General features: G+C 43.4%; 1 pseudogene; it reads right to left on the bottom strand.

Annotated features, from left to right (window-relative positions):
* Positions 1–7,749: 7,749 nt before the first annotated feature.
* On the bottom strand, positions 7,750–8,316 carry LOC146817668 (TATA-box-binding protein pseudogene; annotated as a pseudogene).
* Between the last annotated feature and the right edge of the window lie 311 nt (positions 8,317–8,627).

Below are 8,627 nucleotides of genomic sequence, written 5' to 3'. Positions count from 1 at the left end.
ACACAGGAGCACAATCAGGTGCAAGAAGAACATTAGTAAACTGACCAGTCATTTCATCACCCAGGGACACACTCCCAATGACCTGACCTGGACCATCATCGAACAACTACCAGAACTGGCAGTGGATAATGAGAAGAAATTACTCAGCAAGGAACAACGTTGGATATATCGCCTATCCACCCAAACCAATGGCCTCAACGACGCCATACCGTGGAATTCAGTCACACCCTAGACCTACACTAGTCACAATTACCTCGCCTGTTTACAGTGGTCAGTCCCCCATGCCATAGTCCCTCTGTACATAGACGTAGATCAAGCTCCCCCTTGTGTGTACCACTAGGCTGCCATAATCATGGGCACATGCTTCAACCCCCCTAATACTGCCATGTCAACTTTAGCGCGCAGCGCCTAGCAGCGCATGCGCATTAAGCAGTGATTAACGGGCCGAACCACTCTGGGAGGCGGCGCGTCCCACAGGCATGTTTCCCCAATATTAGCGCATACATAGCCAACGCTGATCCCTTCGCGCTTGCGCAGATAAGACCACGCCACACCTAACACGGGTGTTGCCCCTTCCCCGTACCAACGGCGGCATATTTTAGTTGCTACATGTACCTTAATGCAATCGCGCTATCATACTGAGCATATGCAAAAGACTAGAGTACAAATCACCTGCATTATAATCACGCATTCATACTGAGCATGTGCGAGAAACTAGTGTGCAAATCATGAGCATGAGCAACAATATAGTATTTGCGCTGAGATACTGAGCATGCACGAGAGACTAGTGTGCAAACCACGAGCATGAGCAGCAACAACACAAAGGGGTAGTCTTTCCACCCTTACTATTCCCACAGGTGCTCATCATTACCTTGTTAACCATAGTATAAAAAGCCCACACGCCGACAGGCTCATTCTACCGGAGGACGACGGCGGGACAACAGGTACAAGGCAGGCACTGACCAGAGAGACTGTGAGTGTGACAAACCTGACAAGCCTCCAAACAACAAACTGGGTAAGCGCTTCTTTCCTCACAGGTCCCTAACCCCTACAGCCTATCTCTTTTTCTCCCATAGGGTCATCCCCTTACCGCTTCCCTCCAGGAAGCCTTGGCTAATAACCCAAAGCGTAAGAACTCCTTTCAGTGTGATTTCCGTGGTTTAGCCACACCACGCTCCTAATTAGTCGCGTATTTTCACTCTGATGGCACCACCAGTACCATCACACCTAGCCGACTATAGTCCTCTCACCTTGCACTATAGATCCGGCCACCTAAGCATTGTTGACCATATGTCTAAATTGACTACTGACTCTCTCTGTAAATGTTTTGTCCTTGTTCTTAATGTTTGTTTGTACATGTATGCATGAGAAGGGAATCCCCCTCTCACATATAGAAAAACGCCTTAGTGAGTGTATCACATAGTCTGTACCACAACACTAAGTCTGTTTTATTTCACCACACCTTTTTAAAAAAACGGTCCTGAGGAAAGCCAGAATACTCTAAGGCACTGGCTGAAACATGTCGACCATCTGAAGGACGCAGGGGGCAGTAACTCGCCACCCTCACGCGTCCTGTAGCCTTACTTTTAACCGCTGGTGATGGCTCAGTTATTAAAATTTAATTTACCCTCGGGTACTGGGACCACCACCAAGCCGTTTTAAATCACAACTCACCCAACCTCACTGCACTCTCAGCAATATACCAGCTCCGCTGTAATCAGGCGTCGTAGCACAACCGGGACATACTAGGTGTCACTGGGTGGGCCCGATGATGAAGCATGCCACCAACTAGGTTGGTGGGTGAGGGCTCCTCTTTGGGGAGTTATTTATCAAGATTCTTGGAAAATATGTGTCCACCTTCTCCGCGTTCAATAAAGCACAAAGTAACATGAGACGTATGTTTGGGGGAAGATTTTTTGGAAGGGCTGACAGGGGAGGACCGGCTGCCAGCTGTGGATACACCAGGTCCTATTTCTATCAACAAAACCAACGTGGATACGGAAGAAACTTCCGAGGAAACAACTCATTCTTCCCTCAGAGAGGTCGCAACTACCGTTCTAGAGGAGGTGCAAACAACCGCAGAAGATTCCAAGGACAAGGTAATCAAGGTAACAAATCCTCCTTTTGGGTCTTTCCTCCCAAAGGTAGGGGGGAGACTTTCTATTTTCAGCCAAAATTGGTTATCAATAACAAACGATCCATGGGGTCTAGAAACTGTAAAAAGATTCAAAATAGACTTCACTACTATCCCTTACCAGACCACAACTCCAAGGGAACTTATTTTAGACCAAAATCAATCCGCTCTTGTCGACGAGGAGGTTCGCCAAATGTTAAACAAAGGGGTAATTTTTAAGGGTGGGCGTAGTGGGGCTACGTGAAGCAGCACGTAGTGTGCCCGAATCTACGCACACTACGCGCTTCGCGTAGCCCCACTACGCACCACCTGCCTCCCGCCCACCCTCGCAAGAAATGCGCATGCGCGGGCGTCCGTGCATGCGCATTTGTCAGAAAAGTTGAAAACCAGGAAGAGGGAGCCCCGGAGACGCCGCGCTTCAGGTATGTGCCTTTTAATTTGCTTTATTATAAATTTATGTTATCTTTTAAAAGTAGGGCGGGAGGCGGGTGGTGGGCGGCAGGCAGCTACGCTTTGCCCTTGCGTGTGCGTAGGCGCTGCCTGCTTCGCCTACTTCGAAAACTGCGAAGCAGGCAGCGCTAAGTACACTACGTGGGCGAAGCGTAGTGTCGCGCCCAGGGTTAGTAATTTTCAGTGTTTCAAATACTGGCCCCGGTTTTCTGAGCACAATATTACTCGTGAAGAAAAAAGACAAAGGTTGGCATCCTGTAATAAATCTAAAACTCCTGAACTCCTTTCTCGTTTACAGACACTTCAAGATGGAAGGTATCCACCTTCTAAGAGACATCCTTCAAGAAAAAGATTGGCTCATAAATCTAGATCTCAAAGACGCGTACTTTACAGTCCCTATGGATATGGATTCTCAGAAATACCTAAGATTTTTATGGAAGGGAGTGACATATCAATTTCATTGTCTTCCCTTCGGTCTCTCCTCGGGACCTTGCTGTTTCACCAAGATCCTGAGACCGGTTGTGGCATCCTTAAGGAGAAGAGGGGTCCATTTGATTATTTACCTGGACGATATCCTATTGATGTCTCAGAGACAGGAACAATTACTTATCCACATGAAATGGACTGTGGATCTTTTAGAGAGTTTAGGATTTATCATCAATGTAGAAAAATCTGTCATGACTCCCTCACAAAATCTGGAATTTTTAGGGTTTCAACTCAATACATCCTCAGCCCTCTTGCAACTTCCTTTAAAAAAATAAAGAAAGAAGTCTCTTATGTTTTATCAAAAGATTTAGTGAGTTTGAGAGAATTAGTGAGGTTAGTAGGTCTTTTATCCTCATCCATTCAAGCGAGTTCTCCAGGACCACTTCACTACAGAGCCCTACATAGATTAAAATCCACGGGTCTCAAGAAAGGTTTTTGGTACTCAGACCACATTCCCCTGTCCCCGGAGGCTCGAACCGACCTCCTTTGGTGGAGGAACAACCTAGAGAGTTGGAATGGGAAAGCTATTTTCGGAAATACGCCGGATCACATTTTGGAATCCGACGCGATCAATTTAGGTTGGGGTGCCAGATTAGGAACGCTACAAACAGGTGGGAAATGGTCACAAGAAGAGATCAATTTACATGTAAATTGTTTGGAGATGATGGCGAGCTTGAACGCCCTTATGAGTTTCAAATCAATTCTGAAAAACAGCGTAGTGTTGATCAAACTAGACAATTTTACAGCCGTTTCTTACATCAACCGTTTGGGGGGTGCAAGATCTATGATTCTGGCAAATCTAGCAAAGAAGATTTGGTACTTTTGCTGGAGTCAAAAAATTATATTGAGAGCAGAATTCATTCCGGGCCATCTAAACACAAGGGCGGATTGGAATTCAAGATTCCTGAGAGACTCAAGCGATGGGAAACTGAATACTCTAGTCTTCCAGAGAATTCAAGATTTATGGGGCCCTTTCGATATAGACCTATTTGCCAGCAGACTGACCTTCCAGATAGTTCGATTTTTCAGTTGGAGACCAGACCCCTTTGCAATAGCGGTGGACGCACTTCTCCAAAATTGGAACAATCTCAGTTGTTATGCCTTCCCCCCTTTTGCTCTAATCCAGAGAATTCTTCTGAAAGTTCGCTCGGATCGCTGCCGCATTTTTCGAATCACTCCTTTTTGGAATTCACAAATTTGGTTCCCAGGTGTGATGGAATTGGCGATGGAAATTCCACGTCTTATTCGAGGGACTTTAGATCTACTTCAGGGTCTAGAAGGAGAAATACATCCTCTTCTTTTAGAAGGAAACATGAACCTTCTTGCCTGGAAGATTTCAGGAGTTCTTCAAGATACTCAGGCATTTCAGGAGAGGCTCAAAGCCTTTTGGATGAATCATGGGCTCCGGGAACAAGAAGAAGATACACCAGTGCTTGGAAAAGATGGTGTAGTTGGTGCATGGAACGGGATATGGATCCCGTGGAAGCACCTGTAGTCGAAGTAGCAAACTTTTTAGCAGATCTCTTTAATTCAGGACTCTGCTATAGAACTGTAAATTGCTATAGATCTGCAATTTCGACAGGACATTCTTTGTTAAACGACTTCTCTATTGGTACCGAAACGTTAATTCGCAGAGTAATGAAAGGTATTAAAATTAAACGTCCTCCCAAACCCAAATATGATTCATTATGGAACGTAAACCTTGTTTTCGATCTTTTTTCATCTTGGCCAGACAATTCCTTTCTTACAAAGAAACAACTATCCACTAAGCTAGCTACTTTACTTTGCCTTATATCTTTTAGAAAAGTATCCGATATTAAGGCTCTAGAAATATGTAATAGATTTTACTCCCCTATTGGAGTACTATTTGAAATATGGAAAAGGACCAAGACCATGTCTGAGAACATTTTCTACCAGACTCTCCCAAATTATGTGTAGTCAGTTGCATGAAGGTTTATGAACAAATAATGAGTGCTTTCAGACCTTACAGTGAAAAGAAATTACTAATTTCTTATGTAAAACCCTTCAAGGCTGTTTCTTCTGCTACTATTGCTAGGTGGGTAAGAACAGTGATGTTTGAAGCAGGAATATATTTGTCAAAGTTCGGCGCACACTCCTCACGTGGCGCTATGGCAAGTAAGGTATTTTGGGGTGGAGGATCTCTTTCTGATATTCTAAAAGCAGCAGACTGGTCTAACGCCTCAACTTTTGTTAAATTTTATCTTAAACCTGTTGAACATGTAAGCAATGTTGCATTGAGGAGCTTTGAACTTGCATAATGTAGCCTCCGGTCTTGTAATGAAATGACAATTCTCCAATTATCATACAGAGAGAATCTTGATTTCATTAAAGACAACGGAGGCTGACATTATCCCTCCCACCACTCCCAGGTGGATGTTTTATTAAAGTATGTGCTTTTGATGATTGTTCACTTACTCTTGGTTTTAATGTACTTTACATTTAACTTTTGTCTTTCTCGGATCAATATTACCTTTTTACTTTTCTTTTCAGATTTAGCTTCGTTATAACCTTTCAATATCGTGGAAGAAGTTGAAGCTACAATTATTTTTCATCGCAGCTCTAAGAGGAAGTTTATCGGTTGCCATGGCAGTTTGTTGTGCTGTGTAGAATGTTTTTTATTATGATGTAATTGTTACACTTTAAAGGGCTGCATCTTGAGCGACAATAGAAGTTATTGCATAATGTCAGCCTCCGTTGTCTTTAATAAAATCAAGATTCTCTCTGTATGATAATTGGAGAATCGCCATTTTCACTCGGAGATTTAGCGGGTTATCTGGTGACTATTGCATGCTACCGCCTTGTGAATTCCACGTTGGCACGGGGTTATTTTCCTGCGATAGGCTGCGATATTGGAAGTTGCGTTACGCTACTCTTGCGTAAGTTATCACACATTCTTGTGAATATACCCCCTAGTTGGATGAGGTTTGGCTAGTCAAACCATATGTTCAGGACTCTCAGGATACAGAGTTGGTTGTGGTTTATTTTTACACAAGTGGTGGTGCTGAGGGAGGCATATATAATCACTTCTTTAGAGGCCCATATCATAGTAGGAATCACTATGAGAAGGCTTGATGGTTGGTGCCTGGCAGACACAAAGTAATTTGCATTAATCGATGGCAAACTCTTAGAAGCTTGTGTTCATTAAAAAGTTCTTTAAAAAGAGTGCTAATCAATTTTTCATGATTAATTTATTCTGGCCTGAACACTGGAAAGAGGGAATGTCTTCTGTACTTAAAAACATTATAAAAATTTGAATACAACAATTTAAAATGCTAGTTTTTCAAACTGGACTCCAATAAAAAATGTATGCAGGAAGAAACTGAACTTAACATTTTACACTAATTGACTATCTATATATGACCACTCTAATCCAGCTTGCTGAGGACTTTGGCGCTAAAGTAGTAGCATTTGCTGATGATACCCAGCTTTTATTCACCTGGAAAAAGCACGAGTCCGCTACGGACCATATTAGATTCTGTCTGTCTTCGGTGTTCTACTGGTTCACTTCGGTCCAGTTGAAATGCAATGAAGATAAAACAGAAATATTGTTCTTTGAGGAATTCCCTTCGCAGTTTTGGCATGACTGCTGGCCTGCTGATGCCCCGTGACCATCCCCTTCGGGTCTTCCTGTAAAAAAACCTGGGGATTTGGTTCGACAAAAAACTGAGCTTTGTCACTCAGCTTAGTAAATTGACAGGTACATGTTTCGGCATCTTGAAGATGCTCAGAAAGTTCCTGACCTTGTTGCATCTTTCCGCCAAAGAAACGGTAATACGGGCCTTAGTTACCTCCAGTCTTGATTATGCCAATGCATTGTATGTAGGTCTCCCTGGCTACCTAAAGGATAAGTTGCAGGTGGTGCAGAACGCCGCTGCGCGGTTGCTGCTGGACTTACCCAAACACACTAGCGTGTGGCAACATCTCCGTAACTTGCACTGGCTGCCGTTAAAAGCTAGAGTCCTGTTCAAGGCTTTAGTTACGGCCCATGTGGCACTATATGAATACGGCCCGATGTATCTGAGGAAACGTTTTCGTTTTATGTCCCGGGCAGACTCTTGCATTCCTCAAATACTTGCCTGGCCTCCGTACCCAAAATCCATATAAAAAGAAAGGGGGCAGCTCACTGTCTTATTTGGCAGCTAAGTCGTGGAACTCTCTCCCCCGGGAGCTCCGCAGTCTTCAAAACCCCTCTCAGTTCAGGAAAAAACGTAAAACATTCCTATTCAATTAAGTCTGTCCCCTTCTGTTTTCACTGTATTCATTTGCTGGCTCACGCCGGGACACTCTTCTGAGTAGCCGTGCGCATTACAAATCACCCATTACATAACATAACATAACGCAACTTAACTTGTTATATACATGGTTCAGTTAAGTGTTCAAATATACTGCTTATAGCACTCTTGACAGAAGCCATTAAAGTCCTATAAAAACACGATATAAATAAAATTGCAATGGCATTCCAAAAGCCAGACTTAAAGTCAACTTGCAGGAATTCTGATATACTCAGTGACACAAATCGGGCACAATTAGAAAAACACTTGAAATAGTAGACTTGTGTACAATACAAGTCCATTTCTTTGAGGTCATTTCAGCAGCTCCAATTTGAAAGAAAAACTATAGTCCATTTCCAAAATTTGAAGATGGGGTTACGTGGTTTTTCAAAATCCTTTCAGAATAGGGTATATATTTTCAAATGCTTCATGTATTTCTGCTCGTACTTTTGCACCAGTGAATACAACCTTTCCAGAAACAATCCTTGGTTTGATCATCCTGTAGATTAATCCAAGAAACAACTCTGGCTCATAACTGCTGGACTGTTGATGTGTAATCACCAAGCCTTCTAATCTTATTGGAAACTTCACATCACAGCGTCCCACCATATTCTGAATCTTGAAGTCCAGGAACTTTACAGGGAACCCCAACTTTTGAACAACTCCGGCATACCTCCTTGCTGCTAGTCGGGACTGTTCTTCACTTTTCGCACCAGTGCAAACCATTTTCCCAGAACTGAATATAAGTGCAGTAGTCTGTGGATCTCTTATTCGCATAATTACAGTAGCAAAAAGCTTCGGATTTTATTCTGAATTTCGAGCACGAAGTGCAATTGTTTTCAGGTCCAATTTACAGCCAAGATTAACTATGGACACTATGTTCTGTAGCTGCAGTACAATCCCAGAGCTCTCGGATGCAGGTGTTGCAAGTGTTGCAGGGGTTATTGGAGCCATGGGTGTCATTGGTGGGAGGTAAAGCGGTTTGGTCTCTGGTAACAGGGCTGTAGTAGTAAGCGCCTGTGAATGGAAAAGTTGTGGCGTTTGACCCGTGAGTCCTTGTGTTACTTGCTGGGATGTTGACTGCTGTACTTGCTCCTGCTGCCTCTGCTGCTCTTCCAGTAATCCCGAAGACACATAATTTATAGCCCGCACTCCTTTTACTCAGGTTTTTCCAAAGGTACTCATTTAAGGGGAGCTCTCCTGGTATGTGTTTCGTCTTCAAGAGCGCAAATTCAGCAATCACAAACTCTTTTCCTGTGAACTGT

Source organism: Triturus cristatus, chromosome 6 (genome assembly GCF_964204655.1).
Source record: "Triturus cristatus chromosome 6, aTriCri1.1, whole genome shotgun sequence".
NCBI lineage: Eukaryota > Metazoa > Chordata > Amphibia > Caudata > Salamandridae > Triturus > Triturus cristatus.
Note: the sequence above shows the minus strand (reverse complement) of the source record. Positions and strands in the feature narration are given on the sequence as shown.